Below are 5,601 nucleotides of genomic sequence, written 5' to 3'. Positions count from 1 at the left end.
GATAGGAGTAATGGAAACTGTGGGCTACACACAGTGTGGAGAGGGAGAAGCGAAGACGGAGTGCACCGCGCAAATTGATTCTTGGGATAGTTTTTAGAGCATATTTACAGGATCATAATGAATTATATAATATATAAAACTCTATATTTCTCCTCTTTTACATTTTTGAAATACAATGATCAAAACTCACTTAATAAAGACGCCAACATTTTCTGCCAGTTTTCCCTCATCATTTTTAATGTTCTAATATCTGAAGATGTAATTTCCCTTTTTTTTTTTTTAATACACATTCCACTCATTCGCCATTTATTTCGACGAGAGCATTCAACTGCCTCCCAACATATTCATTGCAATTTGATTTAAGGAGGGAACGTGTGGCTTCGTACGAGAGTGGGAGGTTATGAAGTATCACACCAAGAGCAGATGCAGAGCCCCGGGTCTGCCTCAAGACAAGAGTTTTAGAAGCGATCGCAATGCATTAAGCCAGACAACTCTCGAGACCTGTTTGCTCACTAAATGAATTTGAGGGGAATGTAACAAGATTTTTGAGGCAGGCCCTGTCATCCGCTGGCTTTAACCAGCTTCTGTATTTATGGGTTAATGGTTAAAAAGGAGGGCTAGGAGCAGAAGTGATTTTTCATGATTCTGTTTTATATCAACTGGAAATGAAGGAGGTGAAGGGAAATGGTGTTTGTCCCTCCTCCACATCCCTCAACCCCTCTCCTTAATAGGAGAGAAATATGCTACCAGGCAAAGAGAGACTGTAAATGCAACATGTGAACTAAGTTTATTAAATAAAATCCATCACAACCGTAGCATTAGAAATTATTCGGGATGCCTTAACGATACAGCCAAATGCCTCAAAGAAATTCACAAAATGGGCACAAAAATATATATATCTTGAACCTTTTAAGTCAGTGATGTGAGTTTGAAAAATAAATGTTTTCTGGCCCCTTAAATTCCTCTGACTGATTTCAGCACTACGTATTTGGAGATGTTCATAACTCAAGGTCAAATGCAAGTAGCTGTATTACTCGAACAATAGAAATCTCTCCATCTCCAACTTAAACTAGGCAAGAACAATATTTTACCAAAAATGTGGATTGGGGCTTTAATGGTGAAATGCATTATGCGTCATTGTTAAATTACCAACCATTTCTTGAACTGCCTATTCTGAAGTGCCATTCGCTGTCCAATATGCATCAAACTATTATAGACAGTACACGTGAAGAATTTAGCTATTACTCTCCAGATAAGTCCATTAGCATTACCTTTGACACAATAATGGATGTGAGATACAATTTTCTGCTCTCCATTTTGTATTTGTAAGGATAATAGGGGGATTATCTTGAAGGCCTTATGCTACACACTCAAGCGTGAGACCACCGAGACAGAGAGCTTGGCAACAGTTGTTTTTGCATCCTCCCCGCTTTCCCTCGGCCCATCCCTCTGCTCCGAGACCCTCTTAGAGAGAAGCAGAGAAGATAAAGCATGTCATTATTCTATTAAAGACCTACAATTTTTGTAATGGGACTTGCAGTGGTCGGCAGAAGTGCAGGCAGCTTCTTCAATATCCTGGACATTATTTGCTCGTTTAGTTAAATGATGTTTCTAATTCTCTCATAATTACTTGTAATGAGGCTGTCTCCCTCGTTTTGATGCAGCCACATCTTAATACAGCATGGCATTCTTTTTTAGGGATAATTACCTCTCATGAGGCCGGCAAGCAAGGCTGGGATTTGTTGTGTGCTGCACACGTGGCAAATTGGCTTGTTTCCTGCCATCTTGTCTTCCCGCAAATTGGAAAATTAAGTTTCTCGGCTCGAGCATTAGAACCGTTAAGTTTGCTTTCTCGGCTCCTTCAAATGATTGGATTCGCTGTCGGAGAGATGGCTGTATATCCTGTGTTTTGTCTTATTGACTTTGTGGACTTTTTATTTACAGTTTGCCATCACGGTTAGGGGGGGGGGAATGAATATTGCAGCATGAGGAATCATTTGTAACAGGCACAGCTTTGTAGGACTTGTCTTCCAGATAATAAAGCAGCAAAATGAGCACATTTATTAACCAAAAAATTATCTTTAAGTTTTAAAGAATAATATTTCAAAGAGCTGAATCTGATCTCAGGTCGTAGTTGAATTTATAAAAAAATTTAATAAAAAAAAAAAAAAGTATTGAAGGCATAACAGAAAACAATGGAAAAATACACCTGTACCGTGTCTGCGTCAACAAAGCCTCTAAAGCAGTGCCATAGTTTTTATCTTGATGAAATTTTGTATTTAAAATCTACGGGTTAATAATGAACTATTTTATATGTCAAGATTCCAACTGTATGGTGGGAAAATAAAGAGCTCAACCTCACAGTGGATGTTCCCCTTTCTATTCCCCTTCAGTGAGCCGACCCGTCTGTGTTGTCCCTCTGAAATGATCCAGCTGCCGCACTCCAACCGCAGCCGTTGCAGGGTTGGCTGAGGGGTTTTTATTTCTAAGTGCTGATGTGTCGCAGACAGTTTGGCTCTACAAGGGCCTGTTACATGCCGATTAAAGAGAGGGAAGGAGTGCTCCCGCAGGGCAGCCTTGTACATTTACCCTGACCACAAAAAGGTCTAACGTTTACGCCCTGGTGCTGACATGACCTTCAAACAAGGTCCCTGTGCTGCCCGGGTGGATACTGGACCTGTCTGGAGGAGACCTGCAGTGGACCCAACAGACAGACAGGAAGAAATCATATCTTTTGTATCAGGAATGACCTACCATATCCTAGGAAGTCAGAAGATAGGACTTTCTTACACAACACAGGAAAAGAGTTTTAATATTTTGCACTTAAATAGTAATTTGCGATGGTGATTTTCCAGGACCTTTTTTTGTCAGATCCAGCAAAAGTTGGAACATGATACGAGAAGTATCTCTCCATTAAAATTATCTGCTCTGAACAAACTGACAAACACAAAGGCCACTAAATAATTCAGGTCCAAATCCAGTCATCAGTCATCTGGTGGGAGATAAACATATCAGCAGCTACTGTTTTTATTTGTGAGAACACAGATTCCCAAGTGATCCTTTTTGTCTTTGCTGGGCCACTCATCTGTTTGTTATGAGATCTGATATTGGGAGGCTTCTTAATGCAGAGAGTTGGGATCTCTTTGTAAGAACCAAGTGGTCTCTTTCAGCTGCAGGGGGGCTGATGTATAGAGAGAGGATCTGTCACTTCAGTCTGAGACTGACTGCTGACCACATAGCCTGCAGCGCAGCAGCGGGAGGCACAATGGGAGAAGCACACTATCACCTGACAGCTAATTAGGGATCACTCCCCTGGAAGGGAATACATTGTCTTTGAGGGAATGAGAGAAAGAAAGCGAGAGGTCACTGAAATCTGTGTGAAGTGTCAGTCAAAGCCACCTGCCATCACCAAATTCCTCCAAGAGTCAACTTGCTGATACGTTTGGCTGTTATAGCTGTGAATTGTCAAAAAATTCAAATTTTGTCACCCAATGCAGTGATGTAAACTTTTTCTTCCAGTCCATATAAAATAGCTCAGTCTTGCAGCTCCAATTGTCCCCAACTTCATCTGTCAGTGTGCTCATATTTGTAGCAGTGAACGTGCGTGTACATACCCAAGAGTGTGAGTCTATGGCTTATATGAGAGACCAGGGATTTCTTTGAAAACACATTTGTAACCATTAGTTGAGTCTAAGGTTTCATGTGCAGAGTGCATCCTCTGGACCGGTGTCAGAGCTTCTGTGAGGCTCTGCGGCAGCCCCTCTTGAAGGGACAGTGCAGAGAGGATGAGGAGGAGGAATAGGAGGAATAGGAGGAAGGAGGTGGTGGTTGAGCTGTGGGAGAGGAGGAAGGAGGGGGGCAATGGAGCCTAAGCGTCCCACCGACAATGCATCACGGCAAGCCAGGGTGTAACCCGAGTCCCCCTCTGGCCCTTGTGTGGCCTGCCACAGCGCACTCCCTCTCGGCCCCTTTTGCACCCCCAAGATGCTTTTAAAGAGATTTGGTCAGTGAGAAAACAGTTCTTCAAAAGAACTGTCGTCACACAAGAAAGGAATTAGCCGGCCCTGGGGCCAAGGATTCCCTGACCTGACTAATTCTGGACCCCTAAACAATCCGTCTCGGCGTGAGGCGGCTGGCGAGGCACGTTCTCGGTGTATCGGGGAGGAGGCATTTCAGTAAGGGAGATTCCCATGGTCCTGCAGGTGAACAAACCACACAGAGGTCATTGGGAAAGGTTATTGGGTAATCCATCTGAATAACGGACTGCAGGTAGATCTGAAAGATGTCAAATAAAAAAAGGCACAACCTTGGAAGGGATTTTGATGGATTATTATTATTATGTTTATTCTACTCCAAAATGAAGCTACAAATGACTTTTTTTTTAATATATATTTTTGATGACTACGTAGAATATTTTTTTGCTTCCACTCTGGAGTTAATAGATACTGTTATCTTATATATTTACATAATCTTTCAGATGTAGAAGATCTAGAATCCCAAACACAGATGCAGGCTTCAATCAACATAATGTTTTAAAATCAATGCTGAAAAACCATTTCAGCGCTCGGCCACCTGTTCTTCCAAGCCTGCAGGGCCCACTGGCAACAACCTTTCCTCTCACTATTAGGCTAACTAATCTGATTGGGGAAAAAGACGGGGTTGGGGAGGGGGAAGAAACTTACAAGCCCCATGCTGCAGGGTGGGACTCGACACCATCTTTTTCTTTCAGCCAGTGTCTCTGATGGTAAAGGAGCTGCCATAGCCTTCAGCATGATCAGCCCACCACACAGTGGGAGGCAGAGGTACGGAGACAAAAGAGGAAAGAGTGAAAACATGTCAGACCCCCAGAAACAACAGTAGTTTCAACAAAGTCCTAATTTAATTGTCAGACATTTTTGTGGCTTTCTCTAAGAAGGACCTTCAGCATAATTGGACTTCCACATTGTCGCATGCAGAAGTGAAGTAAATGAGAGAGAAATGAGAGAATACACAACAAGACCTCCAGAAACCCCCCCCCCCCCCCCCTCAATTCTCACCACACCAGCACATATGGCATTGAAAGAAAACACACACTTGTTAAACCAACAGCACCAAGAAACGGCAATGAGAAATTGGCCAATTAGGAAGTGGCCCATCATGTCAAACTCATTTGCAAAGAGAAGGCTTAACCCTGAGGGTTCGAAGGTCAGGATCAAAAGGTGTCCCCTTTGGGACCGCAGAGAAATTCTTGGCGAAACGCTGATCCCAAAGCTTTTGTAAAGGAATCTTCTAATTACAATAAATCTCCACTGCAAGGTAAAGACAGGAGTGCTTGGTACAGTGGCTATATGATAGCTCTTTCCCGAGTGCCTGCAGGTAGTCTATAGATGTCTGGATAGAAGAGAGATAGAAGATAGTGGTTGCTACCAGGGCAGTGGCCTCTCATTTGCCCAGGTCAGATCCTCGGAGTGAGATCACAGAGCTCAGCGGCTCAGGATGACCAGCACCTCGGAGCCCTTCGTAGCCTCTGGTGTGTAACTGGGTCTTTGACCTTGCTCACAGATTAGTATCAGTATCAGTAGTACTACTGGATTTAACTCTCCTATCCTTACTCCTCTTGCT

This window comes from Blennius ocellaris (assembly GCF_963422515.1).
Source record: "Blennius ocellaris genome assembly, chromosome: 13".
NCBI classification, from domain to species: Eukaryota; Metazoa; Chordata; class Actinopteri; order Blenniiformes; family Blenniidae; genus Blennius; species Blennius ocellaris.
The sequence above is the reverse complement of the archived record's forward strand: the minus strand, read 5'-3'. Positions refer to the sequence as shown.